Source organism: Carcharhinus amblyrhynchos, chromosome 22 (genome assembly GCF_965287045.1).
Source record: "Carcharhinus amblyrhynchos chromosome 22, sCarAmb.v2.hapA, whole genome shotgun sequence".
NCBI lineage: Eukaryota > Metazoa > Chordata > Chondrichthyes > Carcharhiniformes > Carcharhinidae > Carcharhinus > Carcharhinus amblyrhynchos.
In genome coordinates, this window is record NC_137345.1 from 1,441,832 (window position 1) to 1,464,797 (window position 22,966).

The window sequence follows — 22,966 nt, forward strand, 5'->3', positions numbered from 1 at the left end:
GGTCTAAAGGAGGGAGAAGTGGCCGAGATCCCTCTTTCCAACAGGTGGCCCCTTCTCAACTCAGGAAAATAGGCAGTTCATTCGAAAATGTGCAAACAGTAATTCCTCTCAGCAATAATCTCAAAAGGCTCATTAGTTTCCAGTGTGAAAGCTTTACAAACAAGTGATAAACTGCTGACACTCAATGACTGCTGCCTGGCCTAAGAACCTGAGCAAAAACAAAGGCTGCGGATCAGAAACCCGGCACTGGAGTCTCTCCTGGGGCTGCGCCCACACCCACACTCACCTGATGCTGCCAACATCTCAACAAACACCCAGACAACTGAGAAACACCAGCTCAACGCAGGGCCGGAATCTTCCAGAGTCAGCGTCATTCTCCACAATGTTCCTCACCCTCCAGAGTATTCCTCATCCTCCAGAGTGTTCCTCACCCTCCAGAGTATTCCTCATCCTCCAGAATATTCTTCACCCTCCCAAATGTTCCTCACCCTCCAGAGTATTCCTCATCCTCCAGAATATTCTTCACTCTCCCAAATGTTCCTCACCCTCCAGAGTGTTCCTCATCGTTCAGAATGTTCCTCATCCTCCAGAGCCCTCTCTAATCTTCTCTAATGACACGCCCTGGTCACCGATAGCTGGAATGACCGTCACAACTGTCTGATCATAGGATATGAAGTGTGAAGAAGTGGCAAACTCCTTTTCAGTTTATATTCTTCCACTGGATAACGAGGGAAGTCTTCTGATAAACAGCCCTGACCTTACCCTGACCTCACCTGCACGCTCCAATTCCGTGACATAATATATTTTGTCTCAATTCTACCAGTTTAATGCTCATAGCTGGTGCCAGCCATGGCTCAGTGGGTGGCATTGCCCTCTGAGTCTGAAAGTTCCAGCTCCACTCTCGAGATTTCATAATAAAATAATAATTTCTTGTAATTATGTTGAGCTTTTCCTGATCAAACAGTATTCAAAAATATCTTATGATTGAAACTTAGTCATTGTTGTATTGTAGGAAACACAGGAGCCAATTTACGCACAGTAACTCCCACAAATACCAATGTGATAACCACCAGGTCATCTGTTTCAGTGATGTTGATTGAGGGATGAATGTTGGCTCAGGAATCAAAAATACTGTCTGTCCAGCCAGCGAAGCCCGCATCCCATGAAGGAATTGAGGAATTGAGCCCCCCCTCCGGGTGACACGGTGGTTAGTGCTGCTGCTTCACAGCGCCAGGGACCAGGTTCAATTCCAGCCTCGGGCCACTGTCTCTGCTGAGTTTGCACATTCTCTCCGTGTCTGCGTGGGTTTCCTCCGGGTGCTCCGGTTTCCTCCCACGGTCCAAAGATGTGCGGGTTAGGTTGAATGGCCATGATAAACTGGCCTTAGAGTCAGGGGATTGGCAGGGTAAATAACTGGAATTACGGGAATGGGGCCTGGGTGGGATTGTAGCCGGTGCAGACTCAATGGGCCGAACGGCCTCCTTCTGCACTGCAGGAATTCTATGATTCAGATCAGACGTTGATGTTTGCCCTCTCATGGATGTTAAAGATCTCATGGCATTGTTTAAAAGCAGAGCAGAGAGTTGCCCCGGGTATTCCGGCCAATATTCATCTCTCAAACAACTTTTTAAGATATATCGTCTGGTCATTATCACCATGCTGTTTGTGGGAGCTTGCTGTGTACAAACTTCCTGCTGCGTTTCTGCCGTTAAAACGATGACGACACTGCTGAAATATTTCTGTCGAGTGTTTAGGACAGATTGAGGTTGTGAAGGGCAGTGCCTAACTTCAAATCCACTCTTTCCACCGTCCACAGAAACTTCACCTTTGATTCCTGCCAGGACAGGATGGAATTCACAACTGGAGCGCAGAAGAGGCGGAGGAAATAACGAGCAGAAACGGGGGCGAGGGATAAGAATACACATTTAAAGCTAACTACTTCTAACCAGCTCAGTAGTGGGGAGTTACTGCTGTGCTAATCAGATCAAGAGCAGAGAAATGGCCCTGACTGACCAGTCCCCTGAATAATGTCCTAAGCCATTCATTAACTTCTAAATGTATAAAGTCACCTTAACTTCCCCAACAGTTTCTTCAGCCCTCTGGTCAGAATGTTCCAAGGTAAGACTTCACCATCAGGATTTGAATCTAACCAGCTGATTAAACAGGAAGCAGAAACTTGAGACTCTCACTGACTTTTACACGAGTCTCACCAGCATTTGCACTATTGCTGGGTGGCAGTGACTCAGTGGTTAGCACTGCTGCCTCACAGTGCCAGGGATCCAATTTCGATTCCCGGCTTGGGTCGCTGTCTGTGCAGAGTCTGCATGTTCTCCCCGTCTCTGCATGCGTTTCCTCCGGGTGCTCTGGTTTCCTCCCACAGTCCAAACAACGTGCTTGTTAGGTTCATTGGCCATGCTAAATTCTCCAATAATGTACCTCAACAGGCGCTGGAGTGTGGCGACTGTGGAATTTTCACAGTAATTTTATTGTAAGCCTACTTGTGTCACTATTAAATAAACTTTAATCGGGTCTCTCCACACCTTTTGCACCACTACCAGCATCTCTCGTTGACATTTTTTCAATTCATTTGCGGGACATGGGCGTCGATGACTGACCAACATTTATTACCCATCCCTCATTCTTGTAATATGGGGATAACTTTTGAATTTTTCGATGAAGTTAGAGATTTGCTCTCTAGGCGGTTGACAAAATGGATGGGTTGATGATCGCTGGCACTGGCTGCAGTCTTCACAGAGAACAAAGTTAAAACCATAGACATAGGAGCTGCAGTAGGCCATTCGGCCCATCCATTGAGATCATGACTGATTCGATATAATCCTCAACTGCACTTTCTTGTCTTGTCCCTTAAAAATCCGTCTATCTCAGCCTTGGACACACTCAGCGACCCAGCTTCTACAGCTCTCTGTGATAAAGAATTCCACAGATTTACTCCCCTCTGGAAGAAGAAATTCCTCCTCATCTCTGTGTTAAATGGGTAGCCCCTTACTCTGAGGTTTTGCCTCTGGCCCTCGGCTCTCCCACACGAGGAAACAACCTCTCATCATTGACCCTGTCAATCCCCCTGAGAATCCTATGTGTCTCAGTAAGTTAGGCCCTCATTCTTCTAAACTCCGATGAATACAGCCCCAACCCATTCAACCTCCCCTCATAAAAAAATCCCTCGTTACCCAGGATCATAGAATTGTAGAATCCCTGCAGTGCAGAAGAGGCCATTCAGCCCATCAAGTCTGCATCAACTTTCTACCAGAGTATCTGACTCAGGCTCTCTCCCCTGTCCTATCCCAGAAACCCCACATATTTCCCATGGCCAAGCCACCTAACCTGCATATCTTTGGAGTGTGGGAGGAAACTGGAACACCCAGAGGAAACTCACACAGACACAGGGAGAATGTGCAAACCCCGCACAGACTGTCACCCGAGGCTGGAATTGAACCCGGGTCCCTGGTGCTGTGAGGCAGCAGTGCCAAACACTGTGCCACCGTGCTCCCCTACTGACTCTTCAAACTGGTGGGCCTTCTCCGGGGTGCCTCCGATGCCAGTATGTCATTCCTTAATTATTTATCAAACCAATAAAAATGAAAATTAATAGAGTTAAACAAAATGGAGCCTATTTTCGGAGCAGGGTCAAAGCTGTGAGCCTTAACAATGTCAGTGGCAGAACTGAGTAGGAGAAAAAGTATTGAAAATGACGGCAGTCACTTCATTTCAACTCAAGGACGCCGTTTCTCTGAGTCAACATCAAAATCCTCAAACTTGTCTTCAGCTCCTTGCATGGCTACACTCCACTCCACCAGAGGGATCATCACCAACTGAAGACATTGTACAAAATATTGCTCTAATATCAGGCTTGTCTCTGCATTCCATTCCACCACTGCTGAGGTTCTGGTGCTCACTCTTCCCTATCTCCCTCTGTCTCACTCTTCTGTCTTGCAGAAGGCTCAATAAGAATCTTTCTCTGTCACTCTTCCCCTGCCTCAGTGCAAACCCTGCCCAACTCCTTTCTTCAATTATCCATCACGGGCTGTGATTTCCCCTCCTTAATGTGAAGCATTTGAAATAAATTCTTGCACAAGAGGGAAGCAAATAAAACTTCTTCTTTCTCTCTCTCTGTTCCGCAACTGTGCACTCATTTCACCCCCAGAGTGTGAAACAGGAACTTGCCGGGCTGGAGTGGCTGCATGATAGGGTAGTTTCTCTGAGTACAGATATCATCATAATCCCCAAGTCAAAGATCAGCTCAGTGGCTGTCTCACGGTGACCAGAGCTCAAATTCAAATTTCAAACTCAAATTTATTCATTAGTGTAACAAGTAGGCTTACATTAACACTCCAATGAAGTTACTGTGAAACTCCCCAAGTTGCCGGTGCCTGTTCAAGTACGCTGAGGGAGAATTTAGCATGGCCAATGCACCTAACCAGCACGTCCTTCGGACTGTGGGAGGAAACCGGAGCATTCAGAGGAAACCTGGGGAAGTTGGGTCCAGTGCTCAAGGTATAATCTCACCAAAGCCCGGTACAATTCCATCCATCTCCGAGATTTAGTTGAGAATTATAATGAATTTCAATGTGAAGTGTCGGGCAGTGAATTCTTCAAAGGAATAAAAAGGTAACAGATGCTTTGGAAAGTAAGAGTCTAAACAGAGCAGAGGCTGAGACATCTAAGGGTGTAAATTCACAAATCATTCATTCTGACAATGCAGGCTGACAAGGTCATAAACAACGCAAACACAATCAGAGGGATAGAATTCTAGCAGAGGTATAGAATTGCAAAGCAGACATGTTCATAGAATCTTGATTAGATCTCAATTGGTCCAAGGTGAATAGTCCTGATCTCCATTTTAGCCTCCTCCATCCCCCTCCCTAACAATTCTCCAACACACGTGCTCCCATCCTGCTCCAGAACATCCCAATTCAGCCAATCTCAGGAGGGGATCTCTGTTGCAAAATCATGTGGAGATATGGAGAGACCCAAACCCTGCCCAATGAAAATCCCATCCAAGTTCCCACTCAGCAAAGCCCGGCCCCCCCCAACATCAGGACAATCGTCTCTCTCCACAGATATTGTAGAATCGGAGTCCTGTTTTTATTCCTAATCTCCAGTAGCTCAGTGTTTTTTTAAATATTTTATTCACACCTACTTCCCCATAAAAGATGTTAGAGAGATTAACATTTCTTATCGTTGCTGTCTGTGGGAACTGCAGTTACTAGCTGCTGCGCTTTCTACATTGCAACGATCTGTTAAGAGCTTTGGGATGTTCTGACTTTGAGAAAGAGTAAATAGTCTCACAATACCAGACCAGCAGGTTTATTTGATAGCACAAGCTTTCAGAGTATCACTCACCTGATGAAGGAACAGCGCTCCGAAAGCTCGTGCTACCAAATTAAACCTGTTGGACTTTAACCTGGTATTGTGAGACTTCTTACTGCGCCCACCCCAGTCCAACACCAGCATCTATACATCATAATTTTGAGAAAGGGGCTATATGCAAAGAATTATAGAGTATTACAGGACAGAAGGTGAGCATTCTGCTTGTTGTGTTTGTGCTGGGCCTTTCAAAGTGTTGTCCAGTTTTACCTACCTGTTCTTACCCCATCGTACTGCAATGCTTTTTTGCCCAAGGGTTTATCCAATTCCCTTTGGAAGGCTGTGATAGAATATATACCCATTCTGCTATGTGACAGTGCATGACAAATCCAAACCACTCGCAAAAATCGAAATATAACCCTTTCTCTGATAAACAAACCTAGAGCTCGGGATTAGAATGAATAAAGTGAGAAACACATCGCACTCAAACTGATGACCAGATTTCAGATAATTCAGCTTGAAGTAGGCCAAGGAAACATGCCCGGACTAGCAGCTGTGCTGCATGGGAAGATTTTCCCTTTATCTCAGCATGGAGGATTTCATTTGCAGAGATAAAGAAATAAAATAATTGAGAATGAGTGACCGATTCCAATCAGGGGAAAGATTCAAAGATAGAGTAGATATATACTCTTAACTCATTTAGCTCAGAGATGCTGCAATCCATAGTCAAACAGTCCATGGTGCTTGGTCACTGGGAACATCAAATAATGTTTTTTTTAATTGCTCTTTGCATTTAGAACATTTTTATTTCATGCACTCGTGTTCAAACACGTTATTGAGACAGGTTATTAATAGTTGTGAAATCTGGAAGCACTTTGGCCACACTCAGAGGCGAGTGGGTGTGATGACTTCAGCCAGACTAATGAGGTCGGCTTGCCAGAGTCTGAACTGAGTCCTAATTGATGGTTAAATCAGGGGGCCTCACGCTCCTGATTTAAAGCAGGTGTGTCAGACTCCCAGCCTGCATTCAGCAGGGAGCAACTGGACAGCTGGCTGTGTACAGATGTATGATGTAAATAAAGTAACTTGGTGACAGGACTTTCACCTCTGTGAACATAAGAACATAAGAAATAGGAGCAGGAGTAGGCCATCTAGCCCTTCGAGCCTGCCCCGCCATTCAATAAGATCATGGCTGATCTGTCGTGGCTCAGTTCCACTTTCCCGCCCTCTCCCCATAACCCTTAATCCCCTCTCTTATCAAGAACCCATCAACCAGCTTCTTAAAAATATTTAGCGAGGCAGCCTCCACCACTTCAACGGGCAGAGAATTCCAGAGATTCACCACCCTTTGAGTGAAGAAGTTCCTCCTCAACTCCGTTCTAAACCACCTCCCCTTTATCTTGAGGCTGTGCCCCCTAGTCCTACTGTCTTTTCTGAGCGGGAAGAGTCTCTCCACCTCTATCCTATCCATCCCATTCATCATCTTATACGTCTCAATGAGATCTCCCCTCATTCTTCTAAACTCTAACGAGTACAAGCCTAGTTTATTCAGCCTCTCCTCATAGCTCAACCCCCTCAACTCCGGTATCAGCCTAGTAAACCTCCTCTGCACTCCCTCCAAGGCCAAAATATCCTTGCGCAGGTGCGGCGCCCAAAACTGCACACAGTACTCCAGCTGCGGCCTCACCAATGCCCTATACAGCTGCAGCAAGACCTCCCTACTTTTATATTCAATCCCCCTCGCTATGAAGGCCAGCATCCCATTCGCCTTCCTGACCACCTGCTGCACCTGCAGGCTGGGTTTTTGCGACTCATGCACAAGGACCCCGAGGTCCCTCTGCACCGTCGCCTGCTGCAGTTTTTCGCCACGTAAGTAATAGTCCTTCCTACCATTATTCCTACCAAAGTGGACCACCTCGCACTTGCCAACATTAAATTCCATTTGCCATTTCCTGGCCCATTCGCCCAGCCTATCTAGATCCTTCTGCAGACTCTCCACACCCTCCGCACAATTTGCCTTTCCCCCAATCTTGGTGTCATCAGCAAATTTCGACACCCTACACTCGGTTCCCTCCTCCAGATCATCTATATAAATGGTAAATAGCTGAGGCCCCAGCACCGACCCCTGGGGCACCCCACTAGTCACCAACCGCCAATCCGAATAGCACCCATTGACCCCCACTCTCTGTCTCCTATTTGACAACCAATCCTCTATCCACGCTAACACCCTACCCCCAACTCCATGTCCCCTGACCTTCTGCAATAACCTCTTGTGAGGTACCTTGTCAAACGCCTTCTGAAAATCCAGAAAGACCACATCCACCGGCTCTCCTCTATCCACCGCCCTAGACACATCCTCATAGAACTCCAGTAAGTTTGTCAGACACGACTTCCCTTTAATGAAACCGTGTTACGTCTGCCCTATCAAGCAATTCCCTTCAAGATGCCTCGCAATTTCCTCCTTAATGACGGATTCTAACATTTTACCTACCACAGACGTTAAACTAACCGGCCTATAATTCCCCGCCTTTTGCCTGGCACCCTTCTTAAACAACGGCGTAACATTAGCCGTTTTCCAATCTTCCGGCACTTCCCCGGAATCCAGCGACGTCTGGAAAATAACCACCAAGGCATCCACTATCACCTCCGCCATTTCTTTCAGAACCCTCGGATGCATTCCATCCGGTCCTGGGGACTTGTCCACAATCAGCCCCTCCAGTCTGTCGAGCACCGCCTCTCTAGTAACAGTAATGTCATTAAGACCCTCCAGTCCTACCACCTTTCCATCGCTAACACCCGGCAAATTATTCACGTCCTCCTCCGTGAAGACAGAAACAAAAAAGTTATTCAAGACCTTAGCCATATCCCCATCCCCTACCACTAGGTCCCCTTTCTCATCCTCTAAAGGACCAACGTTCACCCTAGCCAGCCTCTTCCTTTTTATATATTTATAAAAACTCTTGCTATCCTTTTTTATATTAAGTGCTAGCCCAGCTTCATAGCTTCTCCTACCCTCCTTTATCAACTTCTTTGTCAATCTTTGTTGACATTTAAACCTTTCCCAATCCTCTTCTCGCCCACTGCTCTTAGCTACTCTAAATTCCTCCGCTTTTAATTTAACACTTTCCTTCACCTCCTTTGTTATCCACGGCTTATTACCTCTCCTCCTACGGTCCTTTTTGACCATCAGAATAAATTTCTGCTGAGCACCAAGAAAGATCTCCTTAAAGATCCTCCACTGCTCCTCAGCAGACCTACCTTCCAACGTGCTCCCCCAGTCCACATTCACCAATTCTTCTCTCATCCTACCGTACTCCCCTCTATTCAAACAAAGGACGTGTGTCCGGGAACCCACTTTCTCCTCCTCCAACTGCAACAGAAACTCCACCATACAATGATCACTCTCTCCAAGAGGATCCTTCACCGCAAGGTCCCTAATTCTACCCGCCTCATTACATAGCAAGTTATTACAGTGAGGATCTTCTTCCCTGTTGCTATTGAATTAAGTTGATCTTTCTCTACACCCTCGCTATGACTGTAACACCACATTCTGCACTCCCTCCCTTCCTACTCTGTGAACGGTATGCTTTGTCTGTATAGCGTGCAAGAAACAATACTTTTCACTGTATGTTAATACATGGGACAATAATAAATCAAATCAATATCTGGAACTCACTCACTGAAGAGTGTGTGGATGTTGGGAGCTTCAGAGACTGGTATGGATGGATTTTTGCTGGCTAATTATAATCAAGGAATATGGGGCAAAAACAATAATTGGGAACTGATACAGACGTGCCATGGTCTTGTTGAACGGGGGGACAGATTGGAAGGGTCGAATGGCCTCCTCTTCCTTTTGCAAAGAATCACTGCGATGAAAATTCCACACATCCAAATCACAACACTTGGCTAACAAAAAGAGAAGTTATCATCAGCTGCAGATATATTCCATCAGCTGACAGATATTCTTTGACTATCTGCAGATTGTTAAGTATTTTGCCCGACATTGTTTCCTCTGGGGGTGTCCACGGACAATCATTCCTCGAGGTGAATGAGATCAGCTTTGGGAAATAGAAACATCAGCTCATTCCAGCTGCCCAGTTTCACTTCCCCTGACTCTGCCCCCACGTTCTGTCTCCAGCCTCACTCACACAACAAACCCTCAGGCAACACAGGAAGATTTTTCCATTTTCCACACGAGCCATCCCGTGATCTAGATGGGTTTGATACTTTAGGGCTTTAAGTATGGGTGTATAAATTTCAGTGTGTGTTATTTAACAGGGTTCGCAGCTGAATTAAACCTGGAATCAAAATCATTTTTAAAGTTTGCCAAAGGAAGCTCAAGTGTTTCTAACTAAATTAAGGCCAGTTCTATGTTGCAAGCTCGTATTTTTGAAGAGTTAAATTGAGACAGTTCTCATCGACCTTTGCTCTATTATTGATGTCTCTCACCGGCATTTGCACAAATACTGGGGTCTCTCACCAACATTTACACGAATATTGATGTCTCTCACTAACACTTGCATAATTCCTGGTCTCTCTGTCTGACAGAGGGTTCCTCTGGTGTAACTCTAGCACCAGGAGAACATTCACATAATCAACAAAGCCACTGAAATCGAAACGGAGGGATGGTCATTAGTGCCACATCATTCACTTTCTAAATACACTTTGATATTTTTCAAAAATGATAAAAATATTAGTTTTGCATTGACTTTATTTCTGCATTCTCTGTAACTAAATGATGTTTTGTTTTGCCTTTGCTTCTCAGATTGGAGGAAGTGGAGGAAACTACAGTCTTATTAATTGCTTCAATCAAATACATCCTGTCATTTGTATTAAATAATCAGCCTTGCTCCATTGGCAGCACCTTCGAAGGAGCAGCGTGGAGGGAGCACTAAACTGTCAGGCCAGGTAGGGAGCACGATACAGAAGAGGGATGGTGTCATGAGGGAGTGCCACACCCTCTGAGGAAAAGTACAGAGGGAGGGTGGCACCACCCCCCCACAACCCAAGGGATGTTACAGAGGGAGCACCACACTCTCCAAGGGAAGGTACGGACGGAGTGCCACACCCACCCGAGGGACAGTACAGAGGGAGCTGTCAAAGGGTCAGTATGGGCAGCAGGGTGGCACAGTGGTTAGCACTGCGCCAGGGACCCAGGTTTGATTCCTGGCTTGGGTCGCTGTCTGTGTGGAGTCTGCATGGGTTTCCTCCGGGTGCTCCGGTTTCCTCCTACAGTCTGAATACATGCTGGTTAGGGTGCATTGACCCGAACAGGCATTGGAGTGTGGTGACGAGGGGAATTTCACAGTAACTTCATTGCAGTGTTAATGTAAGCCTTGTGATTAATTAAAAAAAAGTTAACTTTACTGAGAACCCATGGCATTATTCAAACAGGGTGGGAGCTGTTGATTTGGCCAACATTCCACTCCTGACCAGCATCATCAAGGCTAACTGGTCATTCATCACTTTTGGTGACAGTGGGAAATTGGTGATCACCACGTGGTCCAAAGATGTGTGGGTTCGGTTGATTAGCCGTGCTAAATTGACCCTAGTGTCAAAGGGATTAGCCAGGGTAAATATGTGGGTTTACAGGAACAGGGTTTGTCTGGGATTGTCGGTGCAGACTTGATGGGCTGAATCCCAAAACCCAACACAGAAGTGTGTGTACACTTCTGCAATTGATCCCAGGGTCAGTGCTTGTAACATGATACAGAGCACGCAAAATTACACACATCTGTCACTAAGCCTGTTTAAGAAATCTGTCACAAGAAAGAGCTTAGAACTATACAATACAGAAGGAGACAAACAATGTAAAAACAATGATCTTACAGTTATACGTGTCAAATAAAAGCAAAATACTCCGGATGCAGAAAATGCTGGAAAAACTCAGCAGGCTTGGCAGCGTCAGTGGAGAGAGAAAAACACATAACATTTTGGGTCTGTGTGACTCTTCAACAGAACATATGGATTCAGACTGTTTATGTGTTCCTCTCTCCACAGATGCAGCCAAACCCTCAGAAATCATCCAGCATTTTTTGTTTTTGTTGCAAAAGTGTTGTTGATTAAGGGATAAATCCTGCTGCAGGATGCTGGGGGAGAACTCTCCAGCTTTTCAATATAATGCCACCAGATCTTTACAGCCACCTGAACACGCAGACAGGCCCTCAGTTTAATAAAACATCCGTAAATAAGCACTTCAGACAGTATTGTGCTCCCCTTGTGCAGCCCCTCCGGTGAGTGACACGCCTTCAGCACTGACCTTCTGACAGTGCGGCACTCACTCAGTACTGACCCTCTGACAGTGCGGCACTCACTCAGTACTGACCCTCTGACAGTGCGGCACTCACTCAGTACTGACCCTCTGACAGTGCGGCACTCACTCAGTACTGACCCTCTGACAGTGCGGCACTCACTCAGTACTGACCTTCTGACAGTGCAGCACTCCCTCAGCACTGACCCTCTGACAGTGCGGCACTCCCTCAGTACTGACCCTCTGACAGTGCGGCACTCCCTCAGCACTGACCCTCTGACAGTGCGGCACTCCCTCAGTACTGACCCTCTGACAGTGCAGCACTCCCTCAGCACTGACCCTCTGACAGTGCGGCGCTCCCTCAGTACTGACCCTCTGACAGTGCGGCGCTCCCTCAGCACTGACCCGCTGACAGTGCGGCACTCCCTCAGCACTGACCCGCTGACAGTGCGGCACTCCCTCAGCACTGACCCGCTGACAGTGCGGCACTCCCTCAGCACTGACCCGCTGACAGTGCGGCACTCCCTCAGCACTGACCCGCTGACAGTGCGGCACTCCCTCAGCACTGACCCGCTGACAGTGCGGCACTCCCTCAGCACTGACCCGCTGACAGTGCGGCACTCCCTCAGCACTGACCCTCTGACAGTGCGGCACTCCCTCAGCACTGACCCTCTGACAGTGCGGCACTCCCTCAGCACTGACCCTCTGACAGTGCGGCACTCCCTCAGCACTGATCCTCTGACAGTGCGACACTCCCTCAGCACTGACCCTCTGACAGTGCGACACTCCCTCAGCACTGACCCTCTGACAGTGCGGCACTCCCTCAGCACTGACCCTCTGACAGTGCGGCACTCCCTCAGCACTGACCCTCTGACAGTGCGGCACTCCCTCAGTACTGACCCTCTGACAGTGCGGCACTCCCTCAGCACTGACCCTCTGACAGTGCGGCACTCCCTCAGTACTGACCCTCTGACAGTGCGGCACTCCCTCAGTACTGACCCTCTGACAGTGCGGCACTCCCTCAGTACTGACCCTCTGACAGTGCGGCACTCCCTCAGTACTGACCCTCTGACAGTGCGGCACTCCCTCAGTACTGACCCTCTGACAGTGCGGCACTCCCTCAGTACTGACCCTCTGACAGTGCGGCACTCCCTCAGCACTGACCCTCTGCAGCAGTGCATTTTGTGTATTATAATAGTAATAAGGGCCCTATAGCCCTTCTAACTTGAAACCTTGCCAAACATTTATTCTTTCGCTGAAGGTATCTGTTGCAGGTTATAAACTGTGTCAGAAGTAATCTTATCTTGACGGACAGCAACAAAATGGACAGCTGGAGTGAGCAGAACCAGCACTGATAATCACCCTCACAAACATCCTGACACTGGGTAGAGGCAGGCTTTACACTCTCCGAACTGTGCAACCTCACAACTCAGATGTAATATTGGCATTAACTGCCGTTATGAAAATATTGTGGGACTCAGTGGGTTGGCACACATTGAAGCTACATGAATGAAAAGAATTGTTTGTCAGAATCTTTGTCCAGTTCTGTGCAAGTAGCTCACCTTCAAACGGAACTCACACTTTACACGAGTCCCTTGTTTATTTCAGCTAATAACTCAGGGCCGCACGGTGGCACAGTGGTTAGCACTGCTGCCTCACAGTGCCAGGGCCCTGGGTTCAATTCTTGGCTTGGCTCACTGTCTGTGTGGATTCTACACATTCTCCCCATGTCTGCGTGGGTTTCCTCAGGGTGCTCCAAGTGTCCTCCCACAATCTGAAAGATGTGTTGGTTAGGGTCATTGACCCGAACAGGTGCTGGACTGTGGCAACTAGGGTAATTTCACAGTAACTTCATTGCAGCATTAACGTAAGCCTTAATTGTGACTAATAAATAAATGAAAACTCACCCCTGAGAATCTGTTATTCTACGTACAAACACACCCTCTGCAACTGCTCATCTTCCAAACACCTTCACCCACCCGACAATTGCCCTCACCCCACGAAAGCGATGGAATAAGTATTTTTTGATTGTTGCAGGCACCCCGATATTCCCCCCTCACTCCAACTCAAAATAAATCATTCTCTACACGATCAACAATCCTCAAAACAAAAGTTTTTTGTAGGGTATCAATCCACCAGGCTTCCTTCACACATCAGAATGTCAGGTATGCAAAACAAGACATTTTCATCCCATGTGTTCTGCCGTGTTGTGGGATATTCACTGGAATGTGTCAATCAATCTACAAATAACCTCAAACTCATTCTGGGATCTGACCACCAAACAGCAATAATCTCAACACGATGTTAGGGATTTCCTAATAACACAGTTAGTCTTTGCCACATTAAAGTGCAGGACCAGGTAACACATCCACCTTAACTGCAAAGTAATATACTGATGTGCAGCATGGTATAATCTCCATCCCTCTGATTATATATCAGTGCATGGTCAGGATTAATGTGAGCAATGCCACTGGAGATCTGCTGGTGCAATGTGATGTTTAGGCAGGAATTCTACTGTCCGCCCGCCACGGGAATCGGAGCGGCCAAGGAGTGGACCTTGGGAAGGTCATTTGACCTCGGACAGGATTTTATGGTTTTGAGACAAGCGGGGCTGTAACATCCTGTCCTTACAGTGCAATATCTGCCCTCCACTTATGCAGCTTATGGCTGCTCTCTAACTTCACCCTCCCCAGCCTTGCCATGAATATTTTGTTTCAGACAGTAACCAGTGGCTGCTACATCATCACCTGAAAGCAGATGTTACTGAGCTCAGCCTAACACCAGTGATGGAGCCCTTAACTTGGTCAATGCACATGTTACCAATACACTCTAACGTAGCAATGCCTCTTGGCCATTCCCCCAATGACAGCGATATCATCAGACATTAATGTTTAGAATTAGCAATTAATCAATTATTTCAAGAGCGAGGGAGCTCAATGATTCATTTGATAATCCACACGGTCAGAGGAAAGTGAGCCGGATCAATGGTCCCACAGTCAATAGTCAGTCTGATCTGGGTGTGGGTCAATTGGCCCATGGCCTTTAGCCTCAGTATCCTGGGCTAGATATAGCAAAATAACCAGTCAGTGCTCCTGTTTCTCACACTGTACAACAACAGCCACTGTTTGATGTGTGTATCTGTGTGTGTGTGTGTGTGTGTGTCAATGTGTGTGTGTGTGTGTGTGTGTGTCAATGTGTGTGAGTGTCAATGTGTGTGAGTGTCAATGTGTGTGTGTATCAGTGTGCCTGTGTGAGTGTATGAGTGCGTGAGTGAGTGTGAGTTTGTGTGTGTCAGAGTGTGTGTGTGCGTGTCAGTGTGTGTGTGCATGTCAGTGTGTGTGTGCGTGTCAGTGTGTGTGTGTGCTCCCAGGGGCTTATTAACATCCAGGGGAGCAGAGCAGTAATATCCACTGGGATTTCGCCCACACTGAAAACTTACAGCTTTGACCTGACTCAGTCTTTGCTCCGTGTAAGTCAATATGCTAAACTCCACACTGCAGCTGGAGCACTGACGCTGTGTATAGTAAACACTCAGCGTGTTACCACCCATTCACATTGCACAAACATACACATTAATAACTGCAGTACACAAGGATCCAGGAAAAACAGGCACTTCTCCAGTTTGTGCAGGCTCGAGTCCCCTTCAAAAACCCCCCCACCCCGGCTCGCTCCCCCAGGACAGAGACTTCCAGTTTCAAGCCATGCTGAAACTCTCATTTTGATTAGCTTTCTATTTCACTGCCCTCAGGGTCAATAAGCGGAATTGTTTGAATTGTGAGTTATCTGTTCCAATTTAATTAAAGAGCAAACTCAATAAACACCAAAGGGTGGGGGGGAGGAATAGAGGGATATGTTGATGAGGCAGATGATGAGGGGCAGAAGGAGGGTTGCAAGAGGAAGAGGGAAGGAAACTGAAAGGAGAAACTATCTCCAGCTGAGGATCAGTACAACAGGTCAAGAGCAGAACAGCAGAAAGATCAAAGCTGTGAGAGTTCCAAACTCCTTCCACAGAAACTTCCAATCCCCATTCCTGGCATCAAATCACCCCTGGAATGTGTCCAGAATCCTAAACTTCACTATCCTGCCTCAAATATCAGTCACTCTGAAAATAATTGTTTCACTTTTAGCCCTGAGTTAAACACTTCCTCATCTCACCCTAATGGTCAACTTAATGGCAGAATGGTGGCACAGTGGTTAGCACTGCTGCCTCATAGCGCCAGGGACCCAGGTTCAATTCCAGCCCTGGGTGACTGCCTGTGCAGAGTCTGCACATTCTCCCACTGTCTGTGTTGATTTCCTCCGGGTGCTCCAGTTTCCTCCCACAGTCCAAAGATGTGCAGGTTAGATGGATTAGCCAAGCTAGTTTGCCCCTTAGTGTCAGGGGGACTAGCTAGGGTAAATGAATATGGTTGTGAGAATAGGTGCTGGATGGGATTGTGGTCAGTGCAAACTTGATGGGCTGAATGGTCTCCTTCTGTACTATAATTCTATAACTTCTTCTTCCGAGACCATGCCCCTCTGTTTTGGATTCTCTCACCCAGGTGAAATCAACCTCCCAGCATCTGCACTCAAACCTCTTAAGAATTGTAATATCTTTCAATGAGATGGTCTCTCATTCTGCTAAACTCCTGAGAATATAGGTCAAGTCTACAGTCTCCTCAAAAATCAATCTCATGAATCTTAGATTTGCTTCTACTTGAAGCAAGTATATCTTCCTGAGGTAAGAAGGGTAAAAGTGCAGGCAGCATTCTAGGCGTGGTCTTACCAAAGCCCAATATAATTGCTCTATCCTCTGAACTCTTTGTAATAAAGACTAACACATCACTAATTGCTTCTTGTACCATCCTGCTGTGTTTCAGGACATCCAGGTAATTTTGAAAATTGACATTTCCCACTTTCTCATCTATTAAAAATATTCTGCTTTCCCAGTTTTCCACAAGTGGATAATTTTACACTCTGCCACATTTCTGATTCTTACCCATTCACTTAACCTGTCCACATCTAAAGAACAAAGACACAGAATAGAGAATAAAGAACAGGGACAGGCCCTTCGGCCCTCCAAGCCTGTGTTGATCATGATGCTTACCTAAACTAAAACCATATGCACTTACGGAGCCCATACCCTTCCATTCCCATCCTATTCATGTACTTGTCTAGATGCCCCTTAAATGCCACTATCGTACCTGCTCCCACCAGGAAGAATACGGACTCCGTTAGTGTATACAGTTTTAGTTTAGGCAAGCATCATGATCGGCACAGGCTTGGAGGGCCGAAGGGCCTGTTCCTGTGCTGTACTGTTCTCTGTTCTTTGCCCTCAGGTAGCAGTTTGCAGTCACTTTGGCTGAAGTTTTCCCGGCACGCCCACCCCGATTCTGGGGGTGACGGGACTCGGGAAACGGCATTCTCTGTTGGCCTCGGGTGGGAGGGTGTGAAACCTGGGTGGACGTAAAATAGCACCCTGTGTGTTCTTCTCATGACTGACTTTCCCACCAAACCTTTCATTGTCAGTAAACTGAGACACATCACATCTCCCTCAGAAGTCATGAGTATAGATTATAAAGAAGTTACGCGGCAATCAAGTTCTCCGCTAGTTACAGCCTAAAGTCTAGAAGGTGCTGGAAGCAGAATCCTTGAATATCTTTAAGGCAAAGCTAGATAGATTCTTAATGTGCAAGGTGGGGGTGAAAGGTTATCAGGAACAGGTATGAATGAGAAACTGAGGTTAAAATCAGATCAGCCAATTATTGAATGGTGGAGGCTCGAGGGTCCGAGTGGCCTCCTCCTGCACTGAATGTGTTTGGATTTACCAACCCCAATTCCTATGACCGTGACCATGAGGCCAGGATGGCGCCGGAGTGAGGTGACTTCTTGCAAGCTGCGCCCAGCAGACCTTCTAATTCTATCTTTTACTCTCATTCTCTGCTTCTAAAACTTCATTCTAACTCTTTTAAACTCTCTAACAATGCTTTCATTAAGTTGATCTTCCTCTACACCCTAGCTATGACTGTAATACTACATTCTGCACTCTCTCATTTCCTTCTTTATGAACGGTATGTTTTGTCTGTATAGCGTGCAAGATACAATATTTTTCACTGTATGTTTAATACACGTGACAACAATAAATCAAATCAAATCTCTGTTTCTGTCCATTGACCAAACCTCAATTCATGGTAGTAATTTCCTAATCCCAGGAGCCCCAGTTTTGTTTAATAACCTCTGGTGTGACACCTTATTGAATACTTTATGAAAACCCAAATATGTTGCATTGACTAGTTTCCCTTCACTTACCCTGCTAGTTTGAACCTCACAAAATGTTAACAGAAATGTCAGACACAATATTGCTTCCAGAAATCAGTGTTCACTTGGCCTCACCATATGATTTGCTAAGCACTCTGTTACCACATCCCTAATAATAGACTCGAGTATTTTGCCTACAGCTGATGTCAGGCTTGCTGTCCTACAGTTCTCAGTTTTCTCTTAACCTTTCTTAAAGAGCAGATTATATTTGCTCCTTCCAATCCACCAGGGCTAATCTAGAATCTAAGGAATTGTGAAAGATCAAAGCCAGATTACCCATTGTCCTGAAAGTTACCTCTTTCAAAACCCTGTGGGGTGGGTGAATAGGTTCAGGGATTTGGCCGCTTTTAGCACCATTAATGTCTCCAGTACTGTTTCTTTACCAGTGCTAATTTTTTTTAAGTTCCTCATTCTTGCCGAGCCACTTCCCTATTCTTTCTGGAATATTTTTGTGTCTGACACCATGAATACAGCTACAGTGTATGTGCTTGATGGCTTTGCTTTTTTATTAATCTCCACTATATTTTGTGCCTACAGTAAGGGATCCACATTCACTTTCTCTAATTGTTTCCTTTAGATGCTCATATACAAGTTTTAACAATCTGCTTTTATGTCATTTCTCATTTATTTTTTATCAATGCCCTTATTGCCTTTTATTGGGTTTTTATATTTTCACAGTCCTCCCTCCTTATTCCCTTTTAGCAGCAGTTTAAACATCTTCCTTTAATATTATTTTGAACTTCTCTTGTTCACCACAGTTGGATCACTTTTCCCACAGAAATTTATTTTTATTCCTTAAATGAATTGCAAGTTAGGAATCAATCTCTAATGTGTTTACCGTTGCTATTTACTGTCATATATTTTATCCTTGTTTCTATTTTCTTTGCCAACTCTCTCCTCATAGCTGCACAGTTTGCTTTGCTCAGATTGAAGAACTTACCTAAACTTAACTAAATCACTCACAAACTCAATGTAAAATTCTCTCATGTTATGATCACTCTTCTCCAAAAGACTCCTCTATCACATGGTTGTTAATTAACTCCATCTCATTGCATAATACTGGATGGAAGGTAATACATCCCTGATCAGTACCTTGGCATACTGGTCAGGAAAAATAACCTTGTACACATTCCATGAACTTGGCCAGCACTTTATAATTGAAAATTTGCTTTACCCAATTTCAAAGAAAATTAAATTCAGCCCCCTCCCCGCAAAAAAATCCTTGCCACATGAATTTCTAATGTCTGGATGTATTCTCTGCCTGATAGTCTAACTACTGTTAGGGGACCGAGAACCAATGTTTTTTTGTAATCCTTGGGTCCTCCCAAACAGGCTAAGATCCTTCCTATTGTAGTTTTTATTTGTTGTTTATGGGATGTGGGTGTTGTTGGCTGGGCCACCCCTGAGGGTGGTTAACAGTCAATCTCATTGCTGTGGATCTGGAGTCACACGTAGACCCAGTGATTTGATAGAGTCATTGAGTGTATTTAAGGCAGAGATAGATAGGTTCTTGATTGGTAAGGGCATCAAAGGTTCAGGGGAAAAGCTGGAAGAAATGGGGGTGAGAAACTGCTCAGCAATGATTGAATGTCAGAGCAGATGTGATGGGCCCCATTGGCCTAATTCTGCTCCTATATCTTATGGTCTTATGTCAGGTTGTTGATCCCAACCTGGTTTAATTGGGGTCTGTCCCATAGGAATAGTTCCCTCTTTCCCCGAGCCCTGGTGCCAGTAACCCCTGCCTCCCACATCATTCTTCCAGCATTGAAATCCCTTCACCAACAGGTATGTGATTCAGGTAACAATCAAGAGAACCTTTGAGTTTCTGTATTTTAACTTGAAGCCCAACTCCTTAAACTCCTTCAACAGGACATCATTCCCAGATCTACCTGATATTCTGCCCCTCCCACTTCAAGGTCAAATCCAGCCACAAGATGTCACTAACCATGGCACCAACACATAACTTTCAGAACTCCCGGCCACAAAGAACAAAGAACAGTGCAGCATAAGGACAGACCCTTCAGCCCACCAAGTCGATGCTGACACAGATGCCCCCCTGATCTAATATTTTCTTGCCTCTACCTGGTCCATATCCCTCACTATCGGCTACTTGCCTAATTTTTGAATCATCTGCAAATTTGGTAATCAGACCACCTGCATTTTTCTCCAAATCATTTATATATCTTACAAACAACAGAGGCTCCAGCACAGATGCTTGTGGAACACTGCTCATCACAGACCTCCAGCTGGAAAAGTATTGTTCCACTGCTGCTCTCTGATTTCTACGCCCAAGCCAGTTTTGTATCCATCTTACCAGCTCACCTCGGATCCCATATGGCTTCACCTTCTGTATCAGCCTGCCATGAGGAACCTTATCAAAGGCTTTCCTGAAGTCCATGTAAACAACATCCACTGCCCTGCCCTGATCAATGTTTCTTGTCACTTCCTCAAAGAACTCAATCAAGTTTGTGAGACATGACCCCCGCTGTGTGCAGTTTTGGGCGCCGTACTTACGCAAGGATATTTTGGCCTTGGAGGGAGTGCAGAGGAGGTTTACTAGGCTGTTGCCGGAGTTGAGGGGGTTGAGCTATGAGGAGAGGCTGAATAAACTAGGCTTGTACTCGTTAGAGTTTAGAAGAATGAGGGGAGATCTCATTGAGACGTATAAGATGATGAATGGGATGGATAGGATAGAGGTGGAGAGACTCTTCCCGCTCAGAAAGGACAGTAGGACTAGGGGGCACAGCCTCAAGATAAAGGGGGGGGGGGGGCGGTTTAGAACGGAGTTGAGGAGGAACTTCTTCACTCAAAGGATGGTGAATCTCTGGAATTCTCTGCCCGTTGAAGTGGTGGAGGCTACCTCACTAAATATTTTTAAGACACGGGTTGATGGGTTTTTGATAAGAGAGGGGATTAAGGGTTATGGGGAGAGGGCGGGAATGTGGAACTGAGCCACGACAGATCAGCCATGATCTTATTGAATGGCGGGGCAGGCTCGAAGGGCTAGATGGCCTACTCCTGCTCCTATTTCTTATGTTCTTATAAAACCATGCTGCCTATTGCTATTAAGCCCATTCTCTTCCAGATGTGAGTACGTCCTGTCCCTAAGTAACTCTTCAATAATGTAAGGCTCACAGGCCTGTAATTTCCCAGATTGTCTCTTCTGCTCTTCTTAAATACAGGAACAATGTTAGCTATTCTCCGGTCCTCTGGTACCTCACCTGTGGCTAAAGAGGATACAAAGATTTTGGCCAAGGCCTCAGCAATCACAGATCTCCCTCATGACACTGACCCCTATTCCTACATTTCTTTGCATTGCACCTGCAACACCGCCCCCCCCACACTCCTGAATGGCCTCCAGTGCCAGGATGCTGGGACCAGTTTGCTTCACCTGAGACTTTGTCCTCCTCCAGTTCAGCCCCTTCCTCCCCAGCCTGCCCAGGAGTCAGTCTCACCTCCCTGTTCCTGACCACAGAAAGAAGTCTCACAACACCAGCTAAAAGTCCAATAGGTTTATTTGGTGGTAAAAGTCCAATAGGTTTATTTGGTAGCAAAAGCCACTACCTTTTGGAGCGCTGGCTGCTCTTTTGTCAAATAAGTGGGAGTTCTGTTCACAAACAGGGCATATAAAAACACAAACTCAATTTATGAAATATTTGTTGGAATGTGAGTCTTTACAGGTAATCAAGTCTTAAAAGTACAGACAATGTGAATGGAGAGAGGGTTAAGCCACTCTCCACTCACATTGTCTGTACCTTTAAGACTTGATTACCTGTAAAGACTCACGTTCCAACCATTATTTTGTAAATTGAGTTTGTCTCTCTATCTGCCCTGTTTATGAACTGAAATCCCACTTACCTGACAAAGGGGCAGCGCTCTGAAAGCTAGTGGCTTTTGTTACCAAATAAACCTGTTGAACTTTAATCTGGTGTTGTGAGACTTCATACTGTTCTTACCCCAGTCCAACACCGGCATCTCCACATCCTGACCACGGGGCCAGGGACACCACACTGACTGCACTCCCTGAGTAGTGACCAGTTCAAAAGAGCTATTTCTTCAAAGTGACTTTCAGAGTTTTGAAGAAGTTGATCAGCTGTAACCCGCAACCAATCTGCTGCAGAGTCCCAGGAATGTCAATGAAAATTAAATTAACTTTGTTGTAAACTGGCAGACGGCAGGAGGGGAGGGATTCGTTTCCACAATGTTCATATGCTGCTTGTTGTGGGATTAGCGTCAGGGCTCCAGTCAACAACCACCTCTGGAGGACCCTGCCTTTGACTCACTTGTCAGATGTGAGCTTTGAGGAGGGGGGAGGGGGTGTAGAGGGTTATGGGGGGATTATAAATAGTTCATGGGAGGAATTTGGGATTTGTGAGCAGCGGGAGATGAAACAACATGAGGTTAACTTGTTTCTCCACATTCTGCTCTCTGACTTGCTGCTCGTTGGCCAATTCCTGGCCATCTCTATCTTTACTGTGGGTGAGGCGGATCTGCCTCGGTTTTAAATCTCCCTCCGGGTGTTTATCTACTCTGAGAGTTGGCCTCAATCTTATCAAAGAGTGGAGGATAACATTGCGGAGAGGTTGAGGAGGAAGGTTGCAGCTCCTGGTTACACTGTAGCGGGGCTGGTTACTCTGCGCCATGTAACCAGTTGTTTTGGTTACATTGTAACCCGGGAGTAGCAGCTTCTCTCTGGATCCCCTTCACTCTCAGCAGCTCTCACTTACCCGCTGAAGGTCAGCACTCGGCTCCCGTGTGCACTGAGCTGTTTGGCGGCTGCGGTTTGGATTCCTGCTCCCTCCCCGCCAGGGAAAGTGGCTTTTACTGAAACTGACGCAATCTTTCCCCTTGCAGCTGATCCGAGTCAGTTTCAGGGAGCTGCTGTCACCCAGCCTGAAACACAGGCTGCTGGGGATTGTAGTCCACACAGTCATCACTGTGTACACACTGCTAAACTGCACTCTGCACACAGACAGCTAGAGAACTGTCAACACACTCCAACACAGCAAGACCGCTGTAAACACACTGAGAAAAGCAGGACTATAAACACACACCGACAAACACAGCACTGTAAACACACCGACAAACACAGCA

At 46.2% G+C, this 22,966-nt stretch overlaps 1 protein-coding gene across 3 annotated transcripts in view; it reads right to left on the reverse strand.

Moving 5' to 3' along the window:
• Window positions 1-22,701, reverse strand: part of tfeb (transcription factor EB) — a 114,105-nt gene extending 91,404 nt beyond the window's left edge. For all 3 annotated transcript variants that reach the window (XM_080209667.1, XM_080209668.1, XM_080209665.1), the window contains exon 1: window positions 22,600-22,701. The gene's annotated coding sequence lies outside the window, so the exon portion shown is untranslated. The remainder of the gene's footprint in view (window positions 1-22,599) is intronic.
• Between the last annotated feature and the right edge of the window lie 265 nt (window positions 22,702-22,966).